This window comes from Hydra viridissima, unplaced genomic scaffold (genome assembly GCF_058129835.1).
Source record: "Hydra viridissima isolate aposymbiotic clone 2 unplaced genomic scaffold, HvirCarnegie_v1 scaffold_5, whole genome shotgun sequence".
Taxonomy (NCBI): Eukaryota; Metazoa; Cnidaria; class Hydrozoa; order Anthoathecata; family Hydridae; genus Hydra; species Hydra viridissima.
The window spans coordinates 22,747-36,480 of NW_028324304.1; the positions used below are offsets into that span (position 1 = coordinate 22,747).

A 13,734-nucleotide genomic window follows, 5' to 3' on the forward strand; every position below is an offset into this window, starting at 1 on the left:
AAAGTTGCATCTATTCATCTTCTTCTTCAGCAAAGTAAAGCTTTTTATGCACTTTTACTCTCTAACTTACCTATATTTGCGTAAAGGATTTTATTTAATTCAATTTAAACATAACTAGTAGAATATTATGTTGTTGGTTTTGTATGCAGCCTAACTTTAGTTTCATCTATATTTTATTTTGCGTTTATCTTATATTTTATCTTGTCTTTTTGAGTTTTATATTTTGTGATGTCAAGCTACATAAGCTAAACTTTAAAGAGGAAATTTACGCTAACCTGTCTTTGAAAAACTATTCAAAAACTACCTTTAACAAAGTAGCGAGGCTTTTTATGCGTTTTTACTCTCTAACATACCTATTTTTGCGCAAAGGATTTTATTTAATTCAATTTAAACATGCCTAGTAGATTATTATGTTGTTGGTTTTTTATGCAGCCTAACTTTAGCTACATCTATTTTTCATTTTACGTTTGTCTTATATTTTATTTTATCTTTTTGTGTTCTGTGATGTCAAGCTACATAAGCTAATGTTAAAAGAGGAAAGCTGCGCTAACCTTTCTTTGAAAAACTATTCGAAATCTATTTTTGAGATAATCTAGATTTAAAAGAGGAACACTACGCTAATTTTGCTTTGAAAAAACTCTCGAAAACTAACTTATTCGATAGAGATAGCACACAAATTTAAAAAATTGTATCTACTCATCCACTTCTTCTACAGCAAAGTACTGAGGCTTTTTATGCACTTTTATTCTCTAACATACCTATATTTGCGCAAAGGATTTTATTTAACTCAATGTAAACATACATAGAAGAGTATTGTTACCCGTTTATTTTATGCAGCCTAACTTTAGTTTCGTCTATGCTTTATATTGCGTTTACCTTATATTTTATCTTGCCTTTGTTAGTTTTGTGTTTTGTTATGTCAAGCTTCATAATCTAATCTTAAAAGGGGAAAACTGCGCTAACTTTTCTTTGAAAAAGTACTCAAAAAGGACCTAAATCGATATAGATAGCTCACGATTTTAAAAAGTTGCATATAGTCATCTTCTTCTTCAGCAAAGTATCGAGGCTTTTTATGGATTTTTACTCTCTTATTTACCCAAATTTGCGCAAAGGACATTATTTAATTCAACTTAAACATGCCTAGTAGATTATTATGTTGTTGGTTTTTTATGCAGTCTAAACTTTGTTTCATCTATATTTTACGATTAACTTATATTTTATCTTGCCTTTTTGAGCTTTGTGTTTTGTGATGTCAAGCTACATAGTCTAAACATAAAAGAGGAAAACTACGCTAAACTTGCTTTGAAAAACTACTCAAAAACTACCTTTAACAAAGTAGCGAGGCTTTTCATGCACTTTTACTCTCTAACATACCTACATTTGCGCAAAGGATTTTATTTAATTCAATTTAAACATGCCTAGTAGATTATTATGTTGTTGGTTTTTTATGCAGCCTAACTTTAGTTTCATCTATATTATGTTTTAGGTTTATCATATATTTTATCTTTTCTTTTTGAGTTTTGAGTTTTGTGATGCCAAGCAACTTAAGCTAAACTTAAAAGTGGAATGCTACGCTAACCTTTCTTTGAAAATCTATTCATAAACTACCCTAGACAAAAGCTAGATTTAAAAGAGGAAAACTACACTATTTTTACTTTGAAAAAACTTTCGAAAACTACCTTAATCGATAGAGATAGCACACGATTTTAAAAAATTGCATATAGTCATCCACTTCTTCTGCAGCAAAGTAGCGAGGCTCTTTATGCACTTTTTCTCACTAGTTTGCTTATATTTACGCAAAAGAATTCATTTAATTCAATCCAAACATATATAGAAGATTATTATTTCACCTACATTTTATTTTACGATTAACTTTTATATTACCTTTCCTTTTAGTGTTTTGTGTTTTGTGATGTCAAGCTACATAAGCTAAACTTTAAAGAGGAAAACTACGCTAAGCTTTCTTTGAAAAACTATTCAAAAACTACCTTAAACAAAGTAGCGAGGCTTTTTATGCACTTTTACTCTCTAACATACCTACATTTGCGCCTAGGGTTTTATTAGATTCTAGTAGATTATTACGTTGTTGTTTTTTTATGCAGTCTAACTTTAGCTTCATCTATATTTTATTTTACGTTTATCTTATATTTTATTTTGTCTTTTTGAGTTTTGTGTTTTGTGATGTCAAGCTACATAAGCTAAACTTAAAAGAGGAAAGCTACGCTAACCTTTCTTTGAAAAGCTGTTCAAAAACTACCTTAGACATAATCTAGATTTAAAAGAGGAAGACTACGCTATTTTTGCTTTGAAAAAACTTTCGAAAACTACCTTAATCGATAGAGATAGCACAGGATTTTAAAAAGTTGTATCTAGTCATCCACTTCTTTCACAGCAAAGTAGCGAGGCTTTCTATGCACTTTTACTCTCTAACATACCTATTTTTGCGCAAAGGATTTTATTTAATTCAATTTAAACATGCCTAGTAGATTATTATGTTGTTGGTTTTTTATGCAGCCTAACTTCAGCTACATCTATTTTTCATTTTACGTTTGTCTTATATTTTATTTTATCTTTTTGTGTTCTGTGATGTCAAGCTACATAAGCTAAACTTTAAAGAGGAAAACTACGCTAACCTTTCTTTGAAAAACTATTCAAAAAGGACCTAAATCGATATAGATAGCTCACGATTTTAAAAAGTTGCATATAGTCATCTTCTTCTTCAGCAAAGTATCGAGGCTTTTTATGGATTTTTACTCTCTTATTTACCCAAATTTGCGCAAAGGACTTTACTTAATTCAACTTAAACATGTCTAGTAGATTATTAAGTTGTTTGTTTTTTATGCAGCCTAACTTTAGTTTCATTTATATTTTATTTTACGTTTATCTGATATTTTATCTTGTCTTTTTGTGTGTTGTTTTGTCAAGCTACATAAGCTAAACTTAAAAGTGGAAAACTACGCTAACCTTTCTTTGAAAATCTATTCAAAAACTGCCATAGACATAAGCTAGATTTAAAAGAGGAAGACTACGCTATTTATGCTTTTAAAAAACTTTCGAAAAATACCTTAATCCATTGAGATAGTACACGAATTTACAAAGTTGTATCTAGTCATCCACTTCTTCTATAGCAAAGTAGCGAGGCTTTTTATGCACTTTTGCGTTCTAATTTATCTCTGTTTACGCATATGGTTTTTGTTTATTTCTATGTAATGAAATACAAAAGAGTATTTTGTTAAAGATTATGCTGCAGGAGCTGCGTAAAAAAACTCTGGCGACCTTGCCTCAAGAAAAAAGCAACTGAAAGACATGTGCGCCTTAGAAAATTCAAATCGCGATTCACCAAATTAAAAGACGAAAAGAACGAACTTTAAAAGCTCTCACTAGACATTTGTGTTTATGATAGGCAATGCAGTTTTTGATTTTATGCAGCCTAACATTTTTTTCATCTATATCTTATTTTACGTTTATCTTATACTTTATCTTGCCTTTTTGAGTTTAGTATTTTATGATGTCATGCTAAATAAACTATACTTTGCTAATTTTTATTTGAAAAAATATTCAAAAACTACCTGAATTATAAGCTAGATCTAAAAGAGGAAAACTACGCTAACTTTTCTTTAAAAAAATATTTAAAAACTACCTTAAACATAAGCTATATCCAAAAGAGGAAAACTATGCCAACTTTTCTTTAAAAAAAAATTTAAAAACTACCTTAAACATAAGCTAGATCTAAAAGAGGAAAACTACGCTAACATTTCTTTGAAAAAATATTCGAAAACTACCTTTAAACATGATTTAGATTTAATAGATGAAAACTACGCTAACATTTCTTTGAAAAAACATTCAAAAACTACCTTTAAACATGATTTAGATTTAATAGATGAAAACTACGCTAACATTTCTTTGAAAAAATATTCAAAAAGTACCTTAATCGAAAGAGATAGCACACGAAATTAAAAAGTTGCATCTAGTCATCCGTTTCTTCTTCATCAAAGTAGCGAGGCGTTTATGCACTTTTTATTCTCTAATTTATCTCTACTTACGCAAATGGCTTTTGTTTATTTCAATGTAAAACTTTTCAAAAGAGTATTTTGTTAAAGATTATGCTGCAGGGGCTGTGTAAGAAAACTCTGGTGACCTTTCTTTAAGAAAAAGCAACTAAAGTAGATGTGCGCCTAAGAAAATCCAAATTGCGATTCACTAAATTAAAAGACATATACAACAAACTTTAAAAGTGAAACTATTTTTACAAGCGTATTTGGTAAAGATGAAATGTTCTTATGACATTTTAACGTTACGAAAAGGATTTTCTTCTGTTCAAATATTTATTACAATTTAAAGTGTTAAATAATGTTACAGAAACGACCTAAAACGCCTGTTGTATTAATTTAAACGAACAAAATAGATAAAAAAAAAGAAAAACTATCATTAAAAAAAAAAAAGAAAAAAAGAAAAGAAATAGAAGTTGAGGAAAAATAAAAATAAGAACTTCTAACAAAGAGCTCTTCTTTTTATTTTTCAGATTTTAGATGCTTAATTCCTTGAATGAAAAGTTGAACTGATGACCCACTACTAAGGTTGTTCCAAGCCTTCCGTTCTCAAACTAGGCCATTCTGAGAGGCTGTTTGATTAAGTACCGTTGATAGTAGTATCGCACGTAAGAGACTTCTAAAACTCTGATTATTAATTCCTTGAATGAAGAGATGACTTCATACTCACTAACGAGGTTGTTCTTAGCCATCCATTCTTAAACTAAGCAAAACAGTGAAGTTGTTTGATTAAGTATCACAGTTTGCTGATTTGCACATGCACCATTGCCGAAACTGTGATGCTTGGTTCCTTGATTGGATTGAAGAAGCTCATCACCATGCTTTTTACAAGCTGTCCGTTGTTATGTTTTGCAATTCAGTGGTTCTGTTTTGCAATTCATTTTCTGTTTGTTTAAGTATCATCGATGGTGGTGTCGTGCATGCAAACTTTCCGAAACTCTGATGCTTGTTTTTCTTGAATGGAGAGATGAGCTTATACTTTAGGTGACTTTTAAAACTGCAGTAATTAGTGCCTCGAATGGAAAAACGAACTCATACATTACAGACCAAGGTTGTTCCTGGCCATCCGTTAACATATTAGGCAACAGTACAGCGAGGCTGTTTGATTTACAAGCTTTTGTCGTTTCGAGAAATCACTACATTAAGCATTCGATGGTGATACACGACTGATGGCCAGGTTCTGATTTTCGAATGAAAAGAAGAGTCGCATCCGACCACCGGTCGGCTTTCGACGCAAAACAGCTGTACACACTCGTCCAACGTCCAGTGACTAACTGTTGCAACGAGAAAGTTAGCTTTATTTGTCGTGCAGATTGTCCGCTTTGACGTAAAATGCTAGAAATTTGCTGAACGCTCGGTTTGCGCCGCCCAAGATTCATTCTGTTTCTGCGTTGCCAGCGTCTGTCGGCTAAATACAACTGTAGACTCCGCGCAAGCTTTTTCACCGCAAAAGTTGTACAGAGCCACACCGAAGGCTAAAATCGACTTTAAGGTCGAAGGTTAAAATCGACCCTAGAGGTTTGAAAACGACGTCACGAAATTTTCAAGACATCATCGAAGAAAATTACGGCGGCCAGATGCAACTCTTAGTACTAACTCTACTAATCTTAGTACGTTAAGCATTCCAGTCGAGAGATCAGACGTTTTTTCGTCACCTAAGAGACCGGCCGATGCGTTTGCGACGCTGCGGAAAGAAAGAAGATGGCAAACCACAGGGTTGTTACCGTAACAAACCTCCGTGAGTACCTCCATCTCGAGTGGCTTTTAAAGAAACGTTCGTTTTAAACTCAAAGGGATGGTTGTTAAAGCTCACAAACGCCTGGTTAACGATTTTCTAACGGCAGACACCGTGTTTACAATGGATACAGACCGATTAACTGAGCCCAAAGCGCAAGATCTATCAGAAAACTCCTCTAGGTCGATGCAACGAGACGACTAGACACGTGCGTCTAAAGGCATTTTACAATTGAAGGACGCCCCTCGTGGGCCCTAACCCTAACCCTAACCCTAACCCTAACCCTAACCCTAACCCTAACCCTAACCCTAACCCTAACCCTAACCCTAACCCTAACCCTAACCCTAACCCTAACCCTAACCCTAACCCTAACCCTAACCCTAACCCTAACCCTAACCCTAACCCTAACCCTAACCCTAACCCTAACCCTAACCCTAACCCTAACCCTAACCCTAACCCTAACCCTAACCCTAACCCTAACCCTAACCCTAACCCTAACCCTAACCCTAACCCTAACCCTAACCCTAACCCTAACCCTAACCCTAACCCTAACCCTAACCCTAACCCTAACCCTAACCCTAACCCTAACCCTAACCCTAACCCTAACCCTAACCCTAACCCTAACCCTAACCCTAACCCTAACCCCAAATTCTGTATCTCTAAATATTTCTTAAAATGTTTTATACGTGGAGAAATATAGATCTGATCAGTTGCAACCTATTGCTAAGAATCACATTTGTAACAATTAAATTTGTGTTGTGGGAAAAGCTTCTTTTTATTTGCGCAAATTTTTTGCAAGAAATATCAGAAATTTTCTTTTTTTTTTTTAATTGATAAATATAAATTTCGATAACCTACAATATCAATACCGTGAAAGATATTTTCAAAGTTCGTTTAGCTACAAATTTCTATAATCACTAGTTAATAAAAAATCATATCTAAATTGAAAATTAAAAAATTGTAATTTTTGATTTTTGTGATCAATTTTTATTATTTTATCCCATAGTGCACCGAACGAAATTGTCGACTGATGAAAGCGGTCTTAGCACTCATTTTAAAAAGAAAAAAATAACTTGCAAAGAGGAATTAAAATTCCCGTAATAATTACTTCTGGATCCAATAAGAACAGTTTACAATAATCTGTTATCAACAACTTCAGCTGCAGGAATGAAATTCAATCCTTTTACTTTATATGCTGGAAAGCACTTATGAATAAGATGTTGACTTAGTTAATGCATTACTAATTTATGGTTATTGACCCATTATTCGTATATGCTGCAGTCCCTTGATATTTATGTCTTTCGATAAGTCAAATCTGTGTGGCATGAAATTCTTGCTGATTTTTACAAATATTCAAAGAAGAAGGTAGTGGGGAAGTCCAGTTTTCCTTATTTAATAAACAAACTTTACAAAGTTTTCTTTAGGCAAGCTCATTTAGAGCAGGGTTTTGCCAAAGCAGGATTAGTTAATTCATCTGCAATAGAATCTGACATATTGATCCCTATCAAAATCTAAGAAAGAATTCTTTTGGAAACAGATGGTGAATGTGATGGCTGAAGACATTAACAATATTAATCGAGACTTAAAGACATTAGTGGTTGTATTGATGCTGAGAGCAATTCAAAATTTTTGTTTGCTAAAGGACTATCTAATAGTACTGACACAAGGTGATGATTTAAAGATGATTTATAGCATCTACAGATGATGATTTTAAAAAATTATAAAAAACTATTTGAACAGGAAGTTTCACTAGAAATGATCTTGTATGAAAAAAAGTCAAATAACAGCTAATGTTGATAAAATATTCATGCATGTGAAAGTAAGACAAGCAACAACAACAAAAAGATGCTACAGATATGAATGCCAAACATCAGAAGAAGCAATTGAAAGATTAAAAATTTAATAATTGAGAAGAAAGAAGCTGAAACCAAAGAAGTAACAGGTTGATCAATGATGAAATAAAAAAAACAAACCATACATTTACGCATACTGGTCATTCAACAGAATCTTTTTTTCTGACTTCAACGTGAAGATTGGATTGTTTTTCAGAAGTTGTGATATATAATTTGATTTGGTGATAGTATATTGTTCAGTAACATACTAAAAATACTTAAAAAGTATTTATAGAGAAAAAAGATTGCAGATCAAAAGACATTTAACACCTTTGTAACCAGAAACCATAAACACAAGTTTACTAAAGGTGAACTCATGAGAAAGTCATTTTGAATATAGCTCTAGTATTGCTATCTTATATATCAACTATAGTGTTTTATTTCATGGTCACATGTAATGTTAAAACTTCTAGTTATTGAGTTTTTACTTTGAGCACTTTTTTTAAAACATTATTTTAAAACTTCAAAAGTAGTTCAGCTTACTCTAGTTTCGTCTGCAGTTTTTTGTTTAACTTATATTCATATTTGAAAAAACAAATTAACTGCTTACAAATAAGTTTATAGGTATGAAAAATTCTTTTATTAATTTCTTTTTAATCATTGATAGTTTAATAAGTTTCTTGTTTACACCAACGACACTGTGATTTCAAAATATTTTAGATAAGTTATGGTGCTTTTTTTTTTTTTATGTCACTAAAATGTTTTCAAATTTTATTTTTACAAAGTGTTTAATTAACTTTTGGTGTTATCTTTGATATCATATATTGAGGGTGTGAACTTGACATGTAGAACTTTTAGTAGCTATTTGGATATTTAGCCAGCAACTGTCACATCTTTGTCATCTTTAGAATATTAGCACTGTCAAAGCTCAGTGATTAAAAAATTCATGTTTTCTTTTTTCGCTAAAAGTGAATCTTAAAATTCTAGTGGAAGGTTTTCTTCCTAAAAATTAATTATTAATAAAAAGATAAATGAATATAAAAAAATAAAAAAAATCCTTTAAAAGGAAACTTTAACTGTTAAAGAAATGTTATATTATTACTTTTTTCCAGATTGAAATTTGGCAGCTCTGTTTTAAGTGACTTTTTGATAATTAATTTTTCATAAATTTGATTAAATAAATCTTCCACATGAAATAACCTACTGGAAGTTCTACTAACTCTGAAAAAAATCAAATCAAAAAGCGAAGGAAATACTTTTTTCCGTTTTAAAAGTTTTTTTTTTTTTCAATCTTTTTAATTATACTGTAGTCTTGAAATGAGATCTTAGATGATAAAAAAAATATTATTTCCTTTGACAGATACCTGTCTGCCAATGAACCATTTTTAAATTTTTTCTATAAAATTGATAATTTGTTATTTTGTCAAATTAGTAGTTCATTAATACTTTGAAATCATTTATTCATCTCAGTTGTTAGTTTAAAAAGTAATGATAGTTAGAGAATGTAAAGTGTCATATCTACGTATGGCTCTGATTAGAAAATCGACCGTACTTAACAAAAAAAAAAAGTCGAGTTTTAATAATTAAATTTTCGTTTAATAATTAAAATTCACTTAAGTACCCAATTTTTCACCTATCTACGGACTTCCTAAGACCCTGAAATTACTCTAACTTTGTCTTTCAAACCAAGAGGTTGCGCAGAACTGCCATTTCATTAAACTTATTTTTCCTTTGATCCGTTTAAATAATTTAGAAAAAATACGTTATATGGATAAATACAAATTTGTAACATCAAAAACTTTTAAGTGTTACAAATTAAGAAGACGCACCATTTCTAATTAACTTCAGAGAAGTCGATTTATTTAAAAAATGACTTTTGTAAAAAAAAAGCAAAACTTTTGTTTCTGGTTTTTTAAAAATAGCGTGCCTTTTATAACTAATGAAATTTCTTTTATAACTAATGATATAATGCTTAAAGTCCAATTAAAATAAGAAAAAAGGAATAAAAGATATTCTTTTAATATAAGTAATTTTAAAACAGTTCTCTTTTACTTAAAATTCAGTTTCACTAAAACTTATTTAAAAAATTAATCTTTCTAAATGGTTTTTGCGGCCTCTTTTTTCATTTAAGACACAAGCGTTTTAAAGTTTAAGTTTGTCACAAAATGCTTAATGTGACAATTTCACCATTTTTATTTACATTTCTTCAAGTAATAAATAATTTACTTTGGTTTTTACTTTTATTACCAAACTAAATGCGAGCAATCTAGCAAAACTAGGTAGCCATCTACCAATATAATTTTTAAATTTCATCATTCTTATAAAAAACTACTGAACTGTCTGCTAATCAATATGAAAGCTAAGAAAATAAATGAAACTTCATTTTATTTTACATAATGATGTATAAATCTCCATGTTGAACATAATATTTCAGCTCTCCAGCAAATATAGATCAGTTTAAAAGAATATGCATCAAAATGGGTTACAAAATCCATCAGTCAAAAAAGATTTCCAAAATGAAAAAATAACTCAAAAAAACCACAATCTAATCTATGGGAAATAATGGGAATTAGCAACAATCTTCATTTCTTATTAAATAAAATAGAAAAGTCAGTATTTTATCAGAAATCTAGGTAAATAAGCTTGAATACAAAACTTCAAACTCAAAAAGTGAAGCTAAGAATCTATTTGTTACTCATTGTAATTCTAAATGTCATACCGTCAATACTTTATAATAAACCTTTGCAAGAAAAAGTTCTAAATCAAGAAACCAGATTCAAAATACTAATTTCCAAACTAAAAGAATTATTAAGATGTAAACATTAATTCTTTTAAAATTCTCTTTTCAACTTTTACAAGTGATACTGTAGCCTTATAAACAGTTAGATACAGAAGAAGTAGGTTTAACCTAAACAAGAAAAACATTTCAAATATATTATTTGTCACAACAGAACCATATATTATTGACTAAAAATGTATTAGAAGAATAAATTTCCTAAATTCACTTTATGAATGTATGAATGTAAAAAACATAGTTTTGTTGATGATACAAAAAATTCCTGTTTCTATTACATTATACTTTCTATATTACCTCTATTTCATAGAATTAGTTGAAAAAAAAGCAAAACTTTACAATAAAAAAGGGAAACTTAATAACAAAAAAAAATCATTTTACTTAAGAAGAAATTGTATTACATTATTGCTGATAATATATTCATATATGAAACTAGATGCACACATTAATTAACAAACTTTTTGTTACTTTTTCATAAGGGTGTTTCAAATTAGTATAATTATACAAAAGCAAACTGCCTTTTTTTCCTTAAGGCTGGCAATGTTCCGTAACATACTAATATTGAGTATTTATAAAGCATTTTATAAGTGACTATTTCATTGTGTTATTGGATAATGGGTGTCTTTAGAAATTCAGGTCTTCTCAGTATTTACATAAAAATCTTGTAAATCAAAAAACACATTCTATTTCTTTGAAATTCTTATATGAAATTATTGTAAGATTAAGTGATAAGGGCTTTTAAATATTATATTACTGTTTATTTAATAAGGGGAAACAATCACACACACACACACACACACACACACACACACACACACACACACACACACACACACACACACACACACACACACACAAAATCTTAGGCTCCTATAGTACTTACTTAAAGACAAATGTGAGTATGCTTTTACCCTTATAAAAGAAATAGTTAATGTTTTTGTTTACAGTAAGCTCTATTTAATGTTTATCTAATCATAGCTTGATTTACTAAATTAAGCTCCCTAAAGTAAATTAAATTTTTTGCTCGTTTATAAATTAATTATAAGCAATAGTTTTGACTTTATTTACGTGTATAAGTAAGTATAAAGCTATATAGCAAAAACTATATCACAAAACTTAATTTCTTATTATGGATATAGCTACCTTTAATGTATAGGTGAATGGAGCATAAAACAAATAAAAAAAGTATACTTTTCAACTTGTAAGCATTTCAAAATGTTTATAACTTAGATATATTATAAAGCATAATTAAAGCAACTTTAGTATAAGTTCAATAAAAATATATGTTATGTAGTACGCAGCTATATTCTGACACACCGTGAAAACATATTTTCAGATAGCAGAAAATGTGATATATTTTGTTGCATTAGTCTACATTTTTGTGTATATATATTATATACTAAAATTTATGTATCAGAAAAGAAAAAATAATACTTTAAAACCCATTTATTGCATTATCTATCAATATAAACACAAAAACAATTGGCACACCAAATGCTAATTCGACACCATCTTTTTTGATATTTTCACATTAAAAAGTATGCAGCCAATAGAAATTTAGAGTAGAAGCTACAGCGCAATACATTAAGGCGACTTTATCCTGTTACATTAAGGCGACACCGTGTCATTATGAAAAATCTAACAATTATATATGGAAATGAGAACAAAAAGCCAAATGGTGGAAAAAACTCTATTAAACATAACTTTTTTATTCATAAAACGCATTGATTAGATATATAAAAACAAATTCCATCAAAACTCTTTAAAAAAAATGTTTTTTTTTTCTCGTGTTTTAAGAAATACTGTTAGTGAAAAATGCATACATTACGGCGACGGATTGATCCTAAATTCAACTAAAATTCAATTTTGAGACAACAACACGTTATGTTGATGTTATTAGTGGGCTAAAATTAAGTAAGTACCTCATGCGTTGGTATTAAGAAATATAATGCAGATATACAAATGATTCATGCCAGTTTAAACCAATTAAGCACGCGTCACCCTAATGTACCATATTCAACATACCGAGATATACAGGCTAAAACAAATAATGATTAAATAATGACTTAGAATACACTGATAATGGTTCCAAATGCATATTTAGGCTGCTGAAACATAAAAGAACTCATGTTAAACAAATCACTCTTGTTACACGCTTCTTTATGCTCAAACTGATAGTGCAAACGTTAAGGCGACACGAAATTGTCGCCTTAACGAAAGTGTCTCCCTAATGTATATATTTTACGCATGAAAAAGCCACCTAATGTACATTTAGTAATGTATATATATATATATATATATATATATATATATATATATATATATATATATATATATATATATATATATATATATATATATATAAATTAACTATATAAAACTGAGGGATGATACAATTAACAACATTGTAGTTGATTGTATCATATATCAGTTTTAAAAATCCTACAGTTTGTATCAATAACATTGACATAATGTTATTGATACAAACTACATGATTTTTAAAACTAATCCATGATATCATGCAAATTAATCGTATACACGATTAATTTGTTTTTTGTGATTATGTGATTAATTTGAATGTTAAATTATGTGATTAATTTGAATGATAAAATGAAATTAATTTTGTGATTATGTGATTAATTTGAAATTATGTGTTTGTAAAGTACATACATTATTAATGTATGTATTACATACAAGAGTAAAAAAAGAGTTTATTTAATTTTAGTTTATAATATCATTATAAACTAAAAACATTATAAACATTACAATTTAAATATAATGACATTATAAACATTATAAACATAATTATACATAATGACATTACAAACATAATTATACATAATGACATTATAAACATAATTCAATTAAATAAACTCTTGTTTTAAAGAAAAAATAACCTGCATCTTAATAGATATAAAAATTAGCATGTTTCTATTTTTTTTTTTTTTAATGATTTGATATTAAATTCGAAATTACTCAATACTACATTACAACGAAATTATTATAAAATCATGAAACTCAAAACAATAAAATACTCTAATAAAAAGTTGCGCCACAACAGCTTTTAAAAAATGGATGAAAACGTTTTTAACGCTAAACCCGGTTCACACTGTACGCATTTAAAAATAGTCGTATTTCGACGTTGGGCCGACGTTGGTTCAACGTCAGCGCTAAATTAATAAAATTGGCCAACGCTTCCGACGTTGGTCCAACGTCGGCCCAACGTATGTGTGCTAGCTGGGACACTATGTGTGTGCTCATAAGAGTTAACCTCATTCATGATTTCAGGGTAAGCATTTTAAAAAGTGAGAGAAAAGTTATAAT

At 29.6% G+C, this 13,734-nt stretch overlaps 1 long non-coding RNA gene across 1 annotated transcript; it reads right to left on the reverse strand.

Moving 5' to 3' along the window:
- Positions 1-9,984: 9,984 nt before the first annotated feature.
- Positions 9,985-12,380, reverse strand: LOC149887393 (uncharacterized). The gene is made up of 2 exons (XR_016453032.1): positions 11,845-12,380; positions 9,985-10,524 (listed from the first exon to the last, which is right to left on the reverse strand). It is a non-coding gene; the product is annotated as an uncharacterized LOC149887393 (long non-coding RNA).
- Positions 12,381-13,734: the final 1,354 nt, after the last annotated feature.